Here is a 20,628-nt window from a genome sequence, read left to right on the forward strand (position 1 = left end):
TAATCCATAGATTTAATGCAATCTTTCTCAAAATTACAACGGACTTTTTTACAGAAATTGAAAGGCTGATCAAAAAATTCATATGAAATGCAAGGGACCCAGAATAACTAGAATAATCTTGAAAAAGAAAAACAAAAGTTGAAGGATGCAAACTTCCAGATTTTGAAATTTACTACAAAGCTACAGCAATTAAAACAATGTGTTCACTGGCATAAGGGCAGACATACAGATCAATGGAACAGAACAGAGAATCTAAAATAAAATTATAAAATTGGCTAAAATAAAGAGAATCAAGAAATAAACTCTTAAATTTATGAGCACTGATTTAAATTGAGAAAGAATAGTCAAGAAATGGTACCAGTACAACCGGATATACACAAGCATAACAATGAATTTGGACCCCCATCTCACTTCATCTAAAAAAATTAATTCAAAATGGCTCAGAGACTTAAATAAATATAAGAGCTAAAATTATAACCCTTAGAAGAAAACATAAGCATAAATCTTGGTGGCCTTGGATTATGCAATGGTTTCTTAGACATGACACTGAAAGCATAAACATCCAAAAAAAATTGATAAACTGGACTTCAACAAAATAAAAGACCTGGCTGGGTGCAGCAGGTCACGCTTGTAATCCCAACACTTGGGGAGGCCAAGGAAGGCAGATAGCTTGAGGTTGGGAGTTCGAGACCAGCCTGGCCAACATGGTGAAACCCCATCTCTACTAAAAGTACAAAAATTAGCAGGGCATGGTGGCGCGTGCCTGTAGTCCCAGTTACTCAGGAGGCTGAAGTGGGAGAATAGCTTGAACCTGGGAGGCGGAGGCTGCAGTGGGCCAAGATCGCGCCACTGCACTCTAGCCTGGGTGACAGAGCAAGACCCTGTCTCAGAAACACAAACAAACAAACAACAGACCTTTGTACTTCAAAAGGCACCATCAAGAAAGTGTAGGAAAAAACCCCACAAGATTGGAGCAAATATCTGCAAATCACAGATCTGACCAGGCACTTGTATGCAAACTACATAAAGAACTTCTGAAACTCAGTAATAAAAGACAACCCAATTTTAAAATGGGCAAAAGATTTGAATAGATATTTCTGCAAAGAAGATATGCAAATGGCCAATACATACATGAAAAGATGCTCAACGTAAGGGTAAGTCAAGGGTAAGTCAAAACACAGTGAGATACATCATACCCATAGGATGGCTAAAATGAAAAAGATAGTAATAAGTAATGGTGAACACATGGAGAAACTGGAAATCTCATACACTGCTGGTGGGAATGTAAAATGGTATTGCCACTTTGGAAAACAATCTGGCAGTTCCTCAAAGGTTAAAGAGTTACCATATGACCCGGCAACTCCACTTGTAAGTCAATACTAAAGAGAAATGAAAATGTATGTCCATACAAAAACTTGTCCATGAATGTTCACAGCAGCACTATTTTTAATAGCTAAATAGTGAAAACGATTAAAAACTGTCTATCAGCTGATGAAGGGATAAACAAAATGTGGTATTCCAAAACATGGAATACTAGTCAGCAATAAAAAGGAATTAAGTAATGATATGTGTTACAACAGGAATGAGTCTTGAAAACATGCTACTGAAAGCAGACAAAAAAGGGTACATATTTTATGTTTCCATTTACATTAAATGTCCAGAAAAGGCAAATCCATGGAGACAGAAAAAAGACTAGTAGTTGCCTAGAGCTGGAAAGTGACTGCTAATGTATATGAGGTTTCTTTTGAAGGTATGAAAAAAATTCTTGAATTAGACAGTTGTAATAGTCACATAACTTGGTGAATATACTAAATCCCACTGAATTGTACTTTTTAAGTGAGGAAAATTTATAGCATATGATGAATATCTCAATTTTTAAAACCTGGATTAAAAAAACAATCCATCAAAACAAACTGCCGAAGTGGAAATAGTGGCATAAATAGTACCCTACATTTATTTTCAAAGTAGTGTCAATGATGAATCTTTGTGTTGGATATATGAGACTAATATTTAGTAAGTGCCTACTGTGTTGCAAGTTCCAGTAAGCACTATGTTAGATTAAATAGCTAAATTATCTAATATATTTCTAGTTCCTTGAGGTGCAAAGTTACTGACTAGTTGGGTTTTTTTTGGAAACAGGGTCTCTCTCTATCAGTCAGACTGGAGTGCAGTGGTATGATCACAGCTCAATGTAGCCTCAACCTCCCTTGCTCAAGCAATCCTCCCACCTCAGCTTCCCAAGTAGCTGGGACTACAGGTACATGCCACCACACCCAGCTAATTTTTAAAACGATTTTTTGTAGAGACAGGGTCTCCCTATGTTGCCCGGGCTGGTCTCAAACTCCTGGGCTCAAGTGATCCTTCTGCTTTGGTCTCCAAAAGTGCTGGGATTATAGGTGTGAGCCACTGTGCCTGGCCTTTCTTCTTTTGTAATGTAAGCACTTACATTTATAAAGTTCCCTCTAAGTACTGCTTTCATTGCATCCCATATATTTTCATTTCTATTCATCTCAAAGTATTTTAAAATAGCCATTATTTCTTTCACCTATTAATAATGTGGTTAATTTGGGGTCAGGCACAGCAGCTTATGCCTGTAACTCAAGCACTTTGGGAAGCCAAGGCAGGAGGATCACTTAAGGCCAGGAGTTCAAGGCTAGCCTGGGCAACATAGTGAGACCCAACTCTACAAAAAAATTTAAAAATCAGCAAGGCATGGTGGCATGCCCTATAATCCCTATAATCCAAGAGGCTAAGCCAGGAGATTGAGCCTGCAGTGAGCTATGATTGCGCTACTGCACTCCAGGCTAGGCAACAGAGCGAGACTCCGTCTCAAAAAAAAAAAAGTGTCTTTACATGATTGTGAATTTTCCAGGTTTCTTTCTATTGTTGATTTCTAGCTTCATTCCATTGTTATCAAAGAAGACACTTTGTATTATTTCAATCTTTTGACATTTATTGGAACTTTTTTTTTTTCAAATGTTTTACTGAGTGTAGACATCTGGAGTACTGTAAAACATGCATTATCCGTAGATTCAAAAAGGAGTAAGCCGCATTGTCCTCACTGTCAAATGTGTCAGGCTTGGCATACATGATGGAGATTAATGAAGTATCATGAGAGTAATATGGTTCCTGAAAAGCTTCTACAATTTGGAGTAGGGTCTTAATCATGTGAAAAGCAAAGCTGTTCACATTTAGTGAATTTGCATTTCATTGGTGGAGAGGTACACAGTATTTTAATTTTAAAACAAATAAAAATAATTTGTTGAAGATTCCCATCTTCCCAACTTTAATTGTTCCATCGGTTTTCAGAAATTTTAATTTAAAAAAAATCAGATGCCTTTTGGAAGTTGTATGTTTATCTGAGCAATAACTAAATTTTATTTCTTCTTCGGTTGTTGAGGTGTGTTAAATTTGAAGAAGACCATATCTCCATCTTCAACAATATAATCTCTGCCCTGTTGTCTGTACTTTCCAGCAGCCTTGACTTCCTCATCTTCAAGCTGATTTCCTCATCTTCAAGCTTGATTTCCTCATCTTCAAGCTGATTTCCTCATCTTCAAGCTTGATTTCCTCATCTTCAAGCTGAAGCTCTTCATGTATTATTTCTATATTTCGAATAGGATCTACACTTCCTTCAACATGTGTGATATCATCATCTTCAAAAGCATGTGTTAGATGAAAGATGCCATCACAGGCACGAATATGAGATAAAAAAGCATTCTCCAGGCCTGCCCATTGTGAGCTCCTTTCACAAGGCCAGCAATAACCACTACATTTAGAAAGGCAGAAATTTTGCTCACTGGTTTGTGGTATTGGCAAAGAAAGTCAAACCTTTCATCTGGCACAGGTACTCTGCTCTCATTAGGATCAATAGTGCAGAATGGGAAGTTTTCTGCTGAAGCCTGACTACTGGTTAATACACTGAAGAAAGTAGATTTCCCAACATTGGGCAATCCAACAATACCAATTTTCAGTGAGGTTCCAAATCTTCCAATGATTGGGGGTGGTTTAATTCCCTCACCTCCCTTTTTAGGGGGCATCGTGCTCGGCCTGGGTGATGACACAGGGTCCCAGCAGCAGTGAGAGAAAGGTCCTGCCAGCAGCCGGAGGTGGGGAAGAAGCTATTGGAACTTGTTTTGTGGTCTTACATATGTCTATCCTGAAGAATGTTCCAGGTACACTTGAGAAGAATGTTGACTCTGGTGTGGTTGGGTTAAGTGTTCTACATAAATCTGTCAGGTTTCATTGACTTATAGTGTTGTTCGAGACTTCTGTTTCCTTATTCTGCTGTCTAAATGTTCTTTTATTGAAAGTATGGTATTGAAGTCTCCAACTGATGTTGGGGTTGGTGGTGAATGACATGAAAACCTTCACATATCTCAACAGTCAGAACAATGGGCTTATTTTCTGTTATTACAAAGACTAGTGAATCAAAGTTGTGATATTTCACCTCAACATAGGAAAAAAAACTTTCTAGCAATTACAATAGCCCATACTAGAATGTCTTGCTGTTGAAGCAGTGATCTCCCATCTTCAATGCTCCTGCAGAGTCCACAGAACCAGGATTGTCAGAGAAAGGAATCCCTTCCTCAATGGGAAATGAGACTAGGAAACCTCTAAGGATCAAATCTAATTTCCCAAAAGAGTCTTATAATCCAAGATCTTCCACTTACACCTTTGTAAACCTTGGGCACGTCATTTAACTTTTCTATGTCATAGTTTCCTCTTCCTCAAAATGGGGATATGAATGGAACCTGCCACTTTTCTATGCCATAGTTTCCTCTTCAGCAAAATCGGGATAGTAATTGAAGCTGCCACAAGGGCTGTTGTGAATGAAATGAGTTTATAAACGTAAAGTGCCTAGGATAGTCTTGGCATATACTAAGTGCTTAACAAATGGTAGCTATGATGACAGCTGTGCAGTCTCCAATTACTATTATAAAACCATTTCTCAGCTAGGTGCAGTGGCTCACACCTGTAATCCCAGCACTTTGGAGGGCCAAGGTGGGAGGACTGCTTGAGGCCAGGAGTTCAAGACCAGCCTGGCCAACATAGACAGACCTCCATCTCTAAAAACAGAAAAAAGAAGAAAAAATTCTCCCTTTATTTTTGTCAGTTTGCTGCATATATTTGTGGCTCTGTTGTTTGGTGCATATGTGCTTATAATCATTATGGTTCCTGTAGGAATTAACCTTTTATCAACATATAATCACCTTTGTCTCATGTAACAATTTTTATTATAACTTAGTCTATTTTGTCTGATATTAGTATAGCCAACCCAGCTCACTTTTAACCTGTCTTTTGATCTAACAAGGATCTCTTGTAGACAACATAAAATTGGATCATGCGGGAAGTTTTTTGCTCGTTTTTGTTTTTATCCATTCAGCCAGTGTCTACATTTTAGTTAGTAAATTTAATCCCTTTGTACTTATAGTAATTACTGATAAGGAGGGACTTACGTCTGCCATTTTGCTATTTTTAAAATTCTGTAGTGATGTGTACTGCTTCATAAATGCCAAGTATCAAGTTGGTTGATAGTGGTGTTCAAATCTTTTATATCTTTACTGACTTTTTTTTTCTCCACAAGTTCTGTCAATTAGTGATAGAGGTGTTATATTCAGCTATGATTGTGGTTTTGCCTCTTTTTCTCTTTGGTTTTATCAATTTTTGTTTCACATATTTTGAAGCTTGTTGTGAGGTACATACAAGTTTTTTTTTTGTTTTGTTTTGTTTGTTTGTTTTTTTGAGACAGAGGCTTGCTCTGTCACCCAAGCTGGAGTGCAGTGGCATGATCTTGGCTCACTGCAACCTCTGCCTCCCAGGCTCAATGATCCTCCCACCTCAGCCTCCCAAGAAGCTGGGATTACAGGTGTGCATCACCATGTCCAGTTAATTCTTGCATTTTTAGTAGAGATGGGGTTTCACCATGTATGCCAGGCTGGTCTTGATCTCCTGAGCTCAAGTGATCCACCTCCCTCAGCCTTCCAAAGTGCTGAGATTACAAGCATGAGCCACTGTGCTCGGCCTGTTATGTATTTTTAATAAATTGATTCATTATGATAAATGATCCTTTTTTCTAGAAATGATCCTTGTTTTAAAGTCTACTTTGTTAATATAGCAACATCAACTTTCTTATGCTTTTTGCATGGTACATCTTTTTCACCCTTTTTCAATCTGTGTTTTATATTTACAGTGATTCATAAAGACAGCACATAGTTGGACCATGCTATTTTATCCAGCCTGACAATTGCTACCTTTTAATTGGAGATGATGGTCTTTACATTTAATGTAATTATTGATATGATTTTTAAGTCTGCCATCTTTATATTTATTTCCCATTTGCCTCTCTTCTTTGTTCCTCTATTCTGCTTTCCTTTTTCCTAATGTGATATTTATTACTTCCTTCACTGATCTTATAGCTATACGTCTCTCTATTTTTTTCAATGTTTGCTTTAGTGATTGCAGAGTGCATCTTTAACTTATCAAAGTCTAACTTCATTTGACCTCCCCGGCTTGTTGTGCACTTACTGTTGGATAGCTTACTTCTACTACTACTATATACCAAATAATATGTTATTATTTCTGCCTTAAATAGTCCATATTTTTTTAAACAAATGTATGTATTAAAGCAAGATATTTTAAAAGGTCCCTTATATTAATCCATATATTTACCCTTCCTGGTGTAATGCATTCCTTCAGATCTGAACTTCCTTTATTATAACTTCCCTTCAACTTAAAGAACTTCTTTTAACACTGCTTGTAATATAGGTCTGATGTAGACAAATTGTTTTTGCTTCCTTCAAAAATATCTGTATTTCTCCTTCACTTTTGAATATTTAATTCCAGGTTAGCAGATTTGCTTAAAAAATAAAATACAGCACTTTAAAAAAGTTAGTCCAGGCCAGGCACAGTAGATCACACCTATAATTCCAAAACTTTGGGAGGTGAGGCAGGAGGATCACTTAGCTCAGGAGTTTAAGACCAGCCTGGGTAACACAGTAAGACACTGTCTCTACGGAAAATTTAAAAAGTAGTTGGGCATGGTGGCATGCACCTGTAGTCCCAGCTATTCAGGAGGCTAAGGTGGGAGAATTTCTTGAGCCCAGGACATTAAGGCTATAGTGAGCTATGTTCACACCACTGCACTCCAGTCTGAGCAACAGAGTGAGACCCTGTCTCAAAAAAAAAATTTCATTTTCCTCTGACCTGCATTGTTTCTGACAAGGTGTCAATTATTCATATTACTGTTCACCTTTATGTAATTTTTTCTTTTCTACCTCCTTTTAAATTTCCTTTATAAAAATTTTTGATTTTCAGAAAGTCGACTCTGATATACCTCAATTTAGACTTCTGCCCTGCTCTTCCTCCTCTCCTTCTTGAACTTTAGTTGCATGTATGCTAGACAATTTTGTATTGTCCCACAGATCTTGAATGCTGATTTTTATTGATCTGTCCCTAAGTTTACTGGTGCTTTCTTCTGCCGTGTGCAGTCTGCTATTAAGCCTATCAAATGAATTCTTCATTTCTAATATATTTTTCATTTCTAGCATTTCCACTTGGAGAAATAGTTTACATCTTTCTGCTGAAATTTTCTCTGTTTATCCATGTTGTTCAACGTCTGGGCCATCACTGAGACTGTTTCTGTTGCCTCTTTCTTCCCATGACCATGGATCACATTTTCTTGTTTCTTTCTCTATCTCATAATTTATTTCATGCCAGATACTGTGTATAAAAGAACATTAATTTATCTCCATAAAGGGAAGTTCCTTCTTCAATTAAGTTGCTGGGAAACTGGGAGTGACAGCTCAATCCTTTTAATCCATAGTTGAGCTGGGTTTGAGATTGTAGTGTTAGTTCATGATTGGCTTATAATAATTTCAGTGTGAAATCAGAACTTTACCTTCAGGAGAAGCTAAAATCTGAGCACTGTCGAAGCTTCATACATCTCTGAGCTTCATAACCTATGCTAGCTTTCCGAACTGTGAGATATCTTCCCTCCTCTCTGCCCTCCCCTCACATTCCAGCTTTCAGCTAGGGTGTTGTCCTTGGTCTCCAGCAGCACCTTCTGTTTTCTGTGCCTTGAGGAGATCTCTTTTTGCTCTGTTACCCTGACTATGCCTTCTCAAAGGCTGACTTGTCCTCAGTAAAAGCCTAGATAGTCATAAAGAGATTTCTTAGCTGTCTTGCCATGCCCCCAGCCTGTTGCAGGCCCAGCCTTAGACTTCATAAAGCCCCTGGTGCACTACAGGGATTTCTATTAACTCTCCTGCCCTGCCCCCAGCCTTCAGCAAAATCCACCCACCTCAGCAGGATCCTTCTTAGCTCTCTTTCCCTTGCCCCTGCATCCGAACTCCTATTCCAATGTACTAATTGAAGGCCCATGGGGGAAAAGTTGGCAGGTAGGTGTAGTCCTGCACTGTAGCTGGAACTCCTCAGGACTCCAGATTGTCACTCCAGCCTACATGCAGTCAGTAACAGTTAACTTCTCTTTATATGGCAAATTCTTCCTCTTGCTGTTCCACCATAGATGAAAAGTATCTATGTATCTCTCTCTCTCTCTTTTTTTTTCTCTTGAGAAGAAGGGCTCACTACTTTCCAGATTTTTGTTTCTTTAGATTTTTTTGTGTCAACTCTGATAGGTTTTTTAAAAATTATGATTTTGTACCTTCTCTGACTTTTCTTACTACCAGAGTGGGAGCAATAATGTCAACTGTTGCAACTTTCAACATTGTAACAAGAAATGGAAGTCTTTATTATCCTTTTTGATAGAAGAAAAACAGACTTGGAGAAAATAAATGACTTGACCAAGGTTCAGAGCTAAGAAACAGAAAAGCTACAATTTGAACATGACTACAACTCCAGGGCTCTTTATGCTGCACAACAAGTAGTATAGGCTGTTTGACTCTGGGAAAGTCATTTAACCTCTCAGTATTTAGTATTTCTAGCTGGTAAAAGGAAACAATTGTACTAGATAAACTCAAAGTCTCTTCCAACTCTAACACTCCGAGAGTCACTGAAGTCGAATTTCTGCTTTCTTCATCCTTACCCCAAATTTGCTCCTTCCATGGTCTTCATCTCAGCAAATGGCAGGTCCTTCTTCCTCTTGCTGAGGCTCAAATCATCAAAATCATTTATATTCCATAACCAATCCATCAGCTAATCCTATGGATGACTGCAACAATAATGCCATAGTCACCCTGCTTTGTCCCTTCTCCCCTAATTTTACTCCAGAATGACTCTCTTATAAAATATAAGTCATTTATGCCACTCCTCCACTTAAACCCCACCAATCCCTTCCCCTTCCATCAAAGGAAAAGTGAAAATCCTTTACACAGGTTAAAAGTCCTATGTGATTTGACTCCCTTAACTACTTTGATCTTACTTCCTACCACGCTCCCCTCTCTTACTACACTCCAGCCTCACTGGTTTTCGTTCTGTTCATCCAACACAACAGGCATGTTCTTGCCTCAGCACCTTTGACTAGTGACACAGTCTTTCTTCAGGCATTCCCATGGCATATCCTCTGCTCAAATGTCACTTTATCAGAGAGGCCTTCCCTTCTATTCTACATTAAAAGCAACACCTCCCTTCTCTCATTCACTTTCCAACCCTGCCCTAGAATTCTTTCTGTCCTACCCAGCTTTATTTTTCTCTGAAGTACTTTTCACCACCTCATCTGTTTATTATCTGTCTCACTGCCACTAGAATATAAGTTCCATGAGAGGAGAGCCAACCTCTGTTCGTGCGCTGCTGGATATCCACTGACTAGAACAGTCACTAGCACACAGTAGCACAAAATAAATATGTATTGGACAGAAACCCAAAGAACAAAAAAATCAATGGAAAGACACAGTTGTAGAGGCAGCACTGAGAACTGGGAAATCTGGGTTTGAACTTTGATTCTGACTCCATTAAAAACTTCCAAATAAATGCCCTGTTCTGTTTCCTTAGACTTCCCTGCTCCATCCCTGTCTCTCTCATGGCCACCCTAGAGCTGGAAGAGGCAGTAGCTGATATAGACACTACACAGGGTAGCAGTGAGATTCAAAGTGAAGTAGGAAAAACAGCAGTAAAAGTGTAGCCAACCCACAGCTGTCCATATCTGAGCTTTGGTTGTCTAAACTGGGGTTGGGGGGGAGAAAAAAAAAAACCTAAATCCTTCAGGATGTCATTAGACAACATGACAACAGTTTGCCATAAAATTTAAAAGAGCCTGCTGATTCAGCTAAGACATTAAGACTCTTAATCTTGGTGTAATTAGTACATTTGTGCCAGGCACTGGGCACAATCTTTAGGTTGGCAAGAAGCCATAATGTAATGGTTAAGAGCCCAGGCTTTGGAAACAGACTGGTTGAGTTCAAATCCTGGCTCTGCCACTCACTAACTATATGACCTTGGGCAAACTGCCTACTCAGTTTAGCCCTATTAAATGGGAATAATGTCAAACTCAGGCTGGGTGCAGTGGCTCACACCTATAATCCCAGGACCTTAGTAGGATGAGGTGGGAGGATTGCTTGAACCCAAGAGTTCAAAGCTACAGTGAGCCAAGCCACTGCACTCCAGCCTGGGTGACAGAGCGAGGCCTTGTCCCCAAATAAAAAATAAATAAAATAAAATAACAAATGTCAATTTCTTAGGGACATTGGAAGAATTAAGATAAATGTGATCAGCCCAGAACTGGATACAGAGAATGGGCTCTATAAAAGAAAGCTATTATTACAATTACTAAAAATTACTCCCTGCCCCACAACAGTGGAGAAAAAAGGGAGATCAATATTGTCAAGAGAAGAAAAATTAATAGGGAAATCTCTACTTTTCTTGATCTATTAACATAGATCTCATCATATAAATTCTCTTACCTATGTCATATAATGACAAAAAGACCAAAACTGTCTGTAAACCTTGAGTTTAAAAAAAATCACTTTAGGGTGGGAGGTTCCAAGAGGGCCGAATAGGAACAGCTCCAGTCTACAGCTCCCAGCGTGAGTGATGCAGAAGACAGGTGATTTCTGCATTTCCAACTGAGGTACTGGGTTCATCTCACTGGGGCTTGTCGGACAGTGGGTGCAGCCCACGGAGCAGGGTGGGGCATCACCTCACCCAGGAAGCACAGGGGGTTGGAGAATTCGCTTTCCTAGCCAAGGGGAGCCATGACAGACGGTACCTGGAAAATCGGGACGCTCCCATGCTAATACTGAGCTTTTCCAACAGTCTTAGCAAATGGCACAACCGGATATTATATCCCACGCCTGGCTTGGAGGGTCCCACGCCCACAGAGCCTCGCTCACTGCTAGCACAGCAGAGATCGAACTGCAAGGCAGCAGTGAAGCTGGGAGAGGGGCATCTGCCATTGCTGAGGCTTGAGTAGGTAAACAAAGCAGCCAGGAAGCTCGAACTGGGTGGAACCCACTGCAGATCAAGGAGGCCAGCCTGCCTCTGTAGACTCCACCTTTGGGGGCAGGGCATAGCTGAACAAAAGTCAGCAGAAACTTCTGCAGACTTAAATGTCCCTGTCTGACAGCTTTGAAGACAGCAGTGGTTCTCCCAGCACAGAGTTTGACATCTGAGAACAAACAGACTGCCTCCTCAAGTGGGTCCCTGACCCCCGAGTAGCCTAACTGGGAGACACCTCCCAGTAGGGGCCGACTGACACCTCATACAGCCAGGTGCCCATCTGAGACGAAGCTTCCAGAGGAAGGATCAGGCAGCAACATTTGCCATTCTGCAATATTTGCTGTTCTGCAGCCTCCACTGGTGATACCCAGGCAAACAGGTCTGGAATGGACCCCCAGCAAACTCCAACAGACCTACAGCTGAGTGAGGGTCCTCACTGTTAGAAGGAAAACTAACAAACAGAAAGGACAACCACACCAAAACCCCATCTGTACATCACCACCATCAAAGACCAAAGGTAGATAAAACCACAAAGATGGGGAGAAACCAGAGCAGAAAAGCTGAAAATTCTAAAAATCAGAGTGCCTCTTCTCCTCCAAAGGAACTCAGCTCCTTGCCAGCAATGGAACAAAGCTAGATGGAGAATGACTTTGAGGCAAGAAGTCTTCAGACGACTGGTAATAACAAACTTCTCTGAGCTAAAGGAGGATGTTCGAGCCCATTGCAAAGAAACTAAAAACCTTGAAAAAAGATTAGACGAATGGCTAACTAGAATAAACAGTGTAGAAAAGACCTTAATTGACCTGATGGATCTGAAAACCATGGCACAAGAACTACAGGACAAATGCACAAGCTTCAGTAGCTGATTTGATCAAGTGGAAGAAAGGGTATCAGTGATTGAAGATCAAATGAATGAAATGAAGCAAGAAGTTTAGAGAAAAAAGAGTAAAAGGAAATGAACAAAGCCTCCAAGAAATACGGGATTATGTGAAAAGACCAAATCTACGTCTGATTGGTGTACCTGAAAGTGACAGGGAGAATGGAACCAAGTTTGAAAACACTCTTCAGGATATTATCCAGGAGAACTTCCCCAACCTAGCGAGGCAGGCCAACATTCAAATTCAGGAAATACAGAGAACGCCAAAAAGATACTCCTCGAGAAGAGCAACTCCAAGACACATAATTGTCAGATTCACCAAAGTTGAAATGAAGGAAAAAATGCCAAAGAGAAAGGTCAGGTTACCCACAAAGGGAACCCCATCAAACTAACAGTGGATCTCTCTGCAGAAACTCTACAAGCCAGAAGATAGTGGGGGCTAATATTCAACATTCTTAAAGAAAATAATTTTCAACCCAGAATTTCATATCCTGCCAAACTAAGCTTCATAAGTGAAGGAGAAACAAAATCCTTTACAGACGAGCAAATGCTGAGAGATTTTGTCACCACCAGGCCTGCCTTAGTAAGAGCTCCTGAAGGAAGTACTAAACATGGAAAGGAAAAACTGGTACCAGCCACTGCAAAAAACATGCCAAATTGTAAAGACCATTGATGCTAGGAAGAAACTGCATTAACTAACGAGCAAAATAACCAGCTAACATCATAATGACACGTCAAATTCACATATAACAGTATTAACCTTAAATGTAAATGGGCTAAACGCTCCAATTAAAAGACACAGACTGGCAAATTGGATAAAGAGTCAAGACCCATCAGTGTGCTGTATTCAGGAGACCCATCTCACATGAAGAGACACACATAGGCTCAAAATAAAGGGATGGAGGAAGATCTACCAAGCAAATGGAAAACAAAAAAAGCAGGTGTTGCAATCCTAGTCTCTGATAAAACAGACTTTAAAGCAACAAAGATCAAAAGAGACAAAGAAGGTCATTACATAATGGTAAAGGGAACAATTCAACAAGAAGAGCTAACTATCGTAAATATATATGCACCCAATACAGGAGCACCCAGATTCATAAAGCAAGTCCTTAGAGACCTACAAAGAGACTTTAACACCTCACTGTAAACATGAGACAGATCAACAAGACAGAACATTAACAAGGATATCCAGGAATTGAACTCAGCTCTGCACCAAGTGGACCTAATAGACATCTACAGAACTCTCCACGCCAAGTCAACAGAATATACATTCTTCTCAGCAGCACATTGCACTTATTCCAAAATTGACCACACAGTTGGAAGCACTCCTCAGCAAATGTAGGGAGACCCCCTGAAACTATTGCTGCGGAATAAAAGATGAAATGCTCCTGATTATTGTAAATACAAAATTGCATGCAGGATTGTGTAAAGACAATGCCAGGATGGACTGCCAGAATGAGCCAACAGTGTGTGACGTGCTTCCTCCTGCAGAGAGCCTATGAATGGACGTGCAGTCAGGTAGGTTTCACATCACCAAGATTCCTATCCCAGAAAAGCAGATGTTCATAGCTCTGGGAATGGAATGCGACCCTTGTGGAGAGCCTATAAATGGACGCATGGTGGGGACACCTGTCCATGTGGATAAGATAGGCCTATAAACACCCTCATCTTGCCACAGCTCTTCTAGGCCTCTTTAGGGTTAAGGCATACTCCCTTCTGAGAATTTCTGGTCTAACCAGTTGTCTAGCTTCAAGTCCTGTTACTATGGATTGTTTGTAACCAGCTTTTGCTGCAACGGTTACTGCTGATTAATATCTTGCTAATCATAGGTTATGGAACTACTGTGTTTCTGTTTTAAGGCTCTGTTAGAAATTACTGATGCACACAATATATTATAAATTCTTATCTCTGTATACTGTACTTCTGCATACAGATGTTATGTTAAAGAATTACTTCATCATCATGTGACCATCTCACCTCATAATCAAATTATCCTAAATCCCTCACTAACCTACCCCTGCCCTCAATAAACTTAATAATAAATGCTGGTATGTCCAGTGCATTGTTGGCACCACAGGACCAGAAGGTGGTGACCCCCCCTGGACCCAGCTTTCACTATCTTGCGTGTGTGTATTATTTCTTGACCTGCTGATCCACCTGGGAACAAAGAGAGAGAGACCCGTTGCATTGTGGGCTGCTGGCCAGATCCCACAATAAGCAAATGTAAAAGAAGAGAAATTATAACAAACTGTCTCTGAGACCACAGGGCAATCAAACTAGAACTCAGGATTAAGAGACTCACTCAAAACTTCTCAACTACATGGAAATTGAACAACCTGCTCCTGAATGACTACTGGGTATACAACAAAATGAAGGCAGAAATAAAGATGTTCCTTGAAACCAATGAGAACAAAGACACAACATACCAGAATCTCTGGGACACATTTAAAGCAGTGTGTAGAGGGAAATTTATAGCACTAAATGCCCACAAGAGAAAGCACGAAAGATCTAAAATTGACACCCTAACATCACAATTAAAGGAACTAGAGAAGCAAGAGCAAACACATTCAAAAGCTAGCAGAAGGCAAGAAATAACTAAGATCAGAGCAGAACTAAAGGAGAAAGAGACACAAAAAACCCTTCAAAAAATCAATAAATCCAGGAGGTTTTTGAAAAGATCAACAAAATTGATAGACTGCTAGCAAGACTAATAAAGAAGAATCAAATAGACGCAATAAAAAATAATAAAGGGGATATCACCACTGATCCCACAGAAATACAAACTACCATCAGAGAATACTATAAACACCTCTACGCAAATAAACTAGAAAATCTAGAAGAAATGGATAAATTCCTGGACACATACACCCTCCCAAGACTAAACCAGGAAGAAGTTGAAGCCCTGAATAAACCAACAACTGGCTCTGAAATTGAGGCAATAATTAACAGCCTACCAACCAAAAAAAGTCCTGGACCAGACAGATTCACAGCCGAATTCTACCAGAAGTACAAAGATGAGCTGGCACCACTCCTGAAACCAATCAATAGAAAAAGAGAGAATCCTCCCTAACTCATTTTATGAGGCCAGCATCATCCTGATACCAAAGCTTGGCAGAGACACTACAAAAAAAGAGAATTTAAACCAATATCCCTGATGAACATTGATGCAAAAATTCTCAATAAAATACTGGCAAACCGAATCCAGCAGCACAGCAAAAAGCTTATCCACCACGATCAAGCTGGCTTCATCCCTGGGATGCAAGGCTGGTTCAACATATGCAAATCAATAAATGTAATCCATCATATAAACAGAACCAATGACAAAAACCACATGATTACCTCAAAAGATGCAGGAAAAGGCCTTCAACAAAATTCAACAGCCCTTCTTGCTAAAAACTCTCAATAAACTAAGTATTGATGGGATGTATCTCAAAATAACAAGAGCAACTTATGACAAACCCACAGCCAATATCATACCGAATGGGCAAAAGCTGGAAGCATTCCCTTTGAAAACTGGCACAAGACAGGGATGCCCTCTCTCATCACTCTATACAACATACTGTTGGAAGTTCTGGCCAGGCAATCAGGCAGGAGAAAGAAATAAAGGGTATTCAATTAGTAAAAGAGGCAGTCAAATTGTCCCTGTTTGCAGATGACATGATTGTATATTTAGAAAACCCCATCGTCTCAGCCCAAGAGCTCCTTAAGCTGATAAGCAACTTCAGCAAAGTCTCGGGATACAAAATCAATGTGCAAAAATCACAAGCATTCCTACACACCAACAACAGACAAACAGAGAGCCAAATCATGAGTGAACTCCCATTCACAACTGCTTCAAAGAAAATAAAATACCTAGGAATCCAACTTACAAGGGACGTGAAGGACCTCTTCAAGGAGAACTACAAACAACTGCTCAACGAAATAAAAGAGGACACAAACAAATGGAAGAACATTCCATGTTCATGGATAGGAAGAATCAATGTTGTGAAAATGGCCATACTGCCCAAGGTAATTTATAGATTCAGTGCCATCCCCATCAAGCTACCAATGACTTTCTTCACAGAACTGGAAAAAAAAAAAAAACTACTTTAAAGTCCATAGGGAACCAAAAAAGAGCCCACATTGCCAAGACAATCCTAAGCAAAAAAGAACAAAGCTGGAGGCACCACACTACCTGACTTCAAACTATACTACAAGGCTACAGTAACCAACCAAAACAGCATGGTACTGGTACCAAAACAGAGATGTAGACCAAAGGAACAGAACAGAGCCCTCAGAAATAATACCACACATCTACAACCATCTGATCTTTGACAAACCTGACAAAAACAAGAAATGGGGAAAGGATTCCCTATTTAATAAATGGTGCTGGGAAAATTGGCTAGCCATAAGTAGAAAGCTGAAACTGGATCCCTTCCTTACACCTTATACAAAAATTAATTCAAGATGGATTAAAGACTTCAATGTTAGACCTAAAGCCATAAAAACCCTAGAAGAAAACCTAGGCAATACCATTCCAGGACATAGGCATGGGCAAGGACTTCATGACTAAAACACCAAAAGCAATGGCAACAAAAGCCAAATTTGACAAATGGGATCTAATTAAACTAAAGAGCTTCTGCACAGCAAAAGAAACCACCATCACAGTGAACAGGCAACCTAAAGAATGGGAGAAAATTTTTACAATCTACCCATCTGACAAAGGGCTAATATCCAGAATCTACAAAGAACTTAAACAAATTTACAAGACAAAAATCAAATAATCCCAGCAAAAAGTGGGCAAAGGATATGAACACTTCTCAAAAGAAGACATTCATGCAGCCAACAGACACATGAAAAAATGCTCATCGTCACTGGCCATCAGAGAAATGCAAATCAAAACCACAATGAGAAACCATCTCACACCAGTTAGAATGGCAATCATTAAAAAGTCAGGAAACAACAGATGCTGGAGAGGATGTGGAGAAATAGGAACACTTTTATACTGTTGGTGGGACTGTAAACTAGTTCAACCATTGTGGAAGACAGTGTGGCGATTCCTCAAGGATCTAGAACTAGAAATACCATTTGACCCAGCCATCCCATTACTGGGTATATACCCAAAGGATTATAAATCATGCTGCTATAAAGACACATGCACACGTATGTTTACTGCGACACTATTCACAATAGCAAAGACTTGGAATCAACCCAAATGTCCATCAGTGACAGACCGGATTAAGAAAATGTGGCACATGTACACCATGGAATACTATGCAGCCATAAAAAAGGATGAGTTCGGCCGGGCGCGGTGGCTCAAGCCTGTAATCCCAGCACTTTGGGAGGCCAAGACGGGCGGATCATGAGGTCAGGAGATCGAGACCATCCTGGCTAACACAGTGAAACCCCGTTTCTACTAAAAAATACAAAAAAATAGCCGGGCGAGGTGGCGGGCGCCTGTAGTCCCAGCTACTCGGGAGGCTGAGGCAGGAGAATGGCGCAAACCCGGGAGGCGGAGCTTGCAGTGAGCTGAGATCCAGCCACTGCACTCCAGCCTGGGCGACAGAGCCAGACTCCGTCTCAAAAAAAAAAAAAAAAAAGGATGAGTTCATGTCCTTTGTAGGGACATGGATGCAGCTGGAAACCATTATTCTCAGCAAACTATCGCAAGAACAGAAAACCAAACACCGCATGTTCTCACTCATAGGTGGGAACTGAACAATGAGAACACTTGGACACAGGGTGGGGAACATCACACACCAGGGCCTGTCATGGGGTGAAGAGATGGGGGAGGGATAGCATTAGGAGATATACCTAATGTAAATGACAAGTTAACGGGTACAGCACACCAACATGGCACATGTATACATATGTAACAAACCTGCCCGTTGTGCACATGTACCCTAGAACTTAAAGTATAATAAAAATAAAATTAAATGAAAAAATTTTTTAAAGTCACTTTAATGTGCAAAACTATTTTTGCAGTGTTTCCCTCCATCTTCTGCTTCCCAATACCTGTGACGTCTTGACCACAAATACAGAAAGAGAAGTGTCAAAATAGGAAAGTCCAAATGAACAAATTAAACTGGAAAATTATATGATAAAATATTATTTATTTCCAAAAAATAAATCTGCTTTACATGATAAAGTGTTAAACAGTAACAAAAACTTGACAAGTCATATATATCGCAACAGATTTTGTTCCATATGAATTAAAATTTAAACAATTATTAAATGCCCTTTTTTCTTTTTTTGGATACAGGGCCTTGCTCTGTTGCCCAGGCTGGAGTGCAACGGTGTGAACACAACTCAGCACAGCCTTGATCTCCTGGACTCAAGGGATCCTTCCACCTCAGCCACCCAAATAGCTGGGACCACAGGCGTGCACCGCCATGCCTGGCTAATTTTTCAAATTTTTAGTAGAGATGGGTCTCACCATGTTGCCCAGGCTGGTCTTGAACTCCAGCACTCAAGCAATCCTCCACCTCAGCCTCCCAAAGTGCTGGGATTACAGGTGTGAGCCACTGAGCCCAGCCTTGAAGTCTTTTCATAATGATTGTAGAATATGAAACTAAAATCTAAAAATTAGGAAAATCTCAGAGAATACATTTTTAAAAAACACTGTTACATCCTCCACATCCAAAAGGCTTTATGTAAAACACTTGTCTTTGTGATTCACACAAAAAGCGGATGCCAATTCCTTAACTGAACTGATGTGACAGGAGAAACTCAATGCTAGTATAGCCGTGAGTAAGAACGCTGATCTAATTCATATCTTTATTAATTCCTTCTCATTTCAACTTTGTGAAAGAAGGAAAGAAGAAAGAGGGGAGAGAAGGGTAGGCATGCCTACCCTGTTCTGTAATATCTAACCCAGTGCTAGAAACAACAAAACACAAGTCATTTATAAGTGTTCAAAAACCTTAAAGTCCTAATAAGAAAGAAAACTAATTTCCTAAAATATGTATGAGGAAACATATAAAGATACACTATACATTACAGTACAATCCATAAACAGGTTGAGAGAAACTGCCGGGTTTTAAACATGGCTCAATTTATCAGTGGGGTGACCTAGGCAAGTTACTTTACCTATCTTTGCCTCAATTTCCTCATCTCTAAAATAGAATAAAGGTATCTTCATCACAAGGTTGTTGTGACCATTTAAGACTCTCAGAAAAATTTCTACTGCCTCTATAGTAATAACGATGTACATATGTACACAATGTTAGCTGTCATTATTACAGAGTAGAAAAAAATGGCTTAATTGAAGAAATTTTCATTGAGAAATAGTCCCAAAATTAATGTGCCAAGTCATTTATATCAATGGCTGAAGTTTTATATTTAGATTCAAGCAGTTAAGGAAGTGCAATGTGATTTAGAATACAGTTCTGGGAGCCAGGCGTGGTGGCTCACGCCTGTAATTCCAGCACTTTGGGAGGTCAAAGCGGGAGGATCACAAGGTCAAGAAATCGAGACCATCCTGGCCAACATGGTGAAACCCCATCTCTACTAAAAATACAAAAATTAGCTGGGCGTGGTGGCACATGCCTGTAGTCCCAGCTACTCAGGAGGCTGAGGCAGGAGAATTGCCTGAACCCGGGAGGCAGAGGTTGAAGTGAGCTGAGATTGCACCACTGCACTCCAGCCTGGAGACAGAATGAGACTCCGTCTCAAAGAAAAAAAGAATACAGTTTTGGGGATGACATATACATGCAGCCGCTTCATCCCTCTCCCTCCTGCACCAACCATTCCCCACTTCCATGGAAGCCTAGGCACCTTATCAATTAAGTTCCTATGAGTTAAATTCTTAATGCTTAAAGACATACAAAAAGCAAAGCATTATAAGTTCAGCAAAGCAACCACTAATACAAAACTACAGTAAATGCTTTTATTTTAAAGTAAAACTCTAAAATTCACAATAGCGAATGAAGGTGGGCTGTGGGTCAGAATGAAAGAAGTGGAAGAAGTAAAAATAAAGGAAAATGGATGACAGGAGGAATATGAGACTTCAGAGAGCTGTGAAAATTTAATTCCTGGATATTCCTTCTCCTTGCTACAATTGTTACAGTTTTCTCACATATAACATGTAACAGGAAATTACTGCAATATTTGAAACACTTATATCTTTGTAAAATTCGCTTTCTGAAACTCTTGCCAGCTCCATTAATTTGTCACTTAAAAAGCAATTCGCAATTTAAAAAAGAAACATATACAAAATAAAGGCATTACATGGTACTGTGATTTGTGGGTGATGTTCTTCTCCTGCCAGCAATAATGCCACACACTTGGAAGTTGCTTTTCCAGAGTCAATGAGAGACACCATCCACCTCCTACCACCACCCCTCTCCTTGGTTATTAAGGAAAAAAACTGAGCCAGC

General features: G+C 39.9%; 1 protein-coding gene and 1 pseudogene across 3 annotated transcripts in view; both read right to left on the reverse strand.

The window, feature by feature from the left end:
- Positions 1-20,628, reverse strand: part of FBXL2 (F-box and leucine rich repeat protein 2) — a 127,273-nt gene that overhangs the window by 105,502 nt on the left and 1,143 nt on the right. The window lies entirely within an intron of this gene.
- On the reverse strand, positions 3,496-4,092 carry LOC144338947 (obg-like ATPase 1 pseudogene; annotated as a pseudogene).

This window comes from Macaca mulatta, chromosome 2, assembly GCF_049350105.2.
Source record: "Macaca mulatta isolate MMU2019108-1 chromosome 2, T2T-MMU8v2.0, whole genome shotgun sequence".
NCBI classification, from domain to species: domain Eukaryota; kingdom Metazoa; phylum Chordata; class Mammalia; order Primates; family Cercopithecidae; genus Macaca; species Macaca mulatta.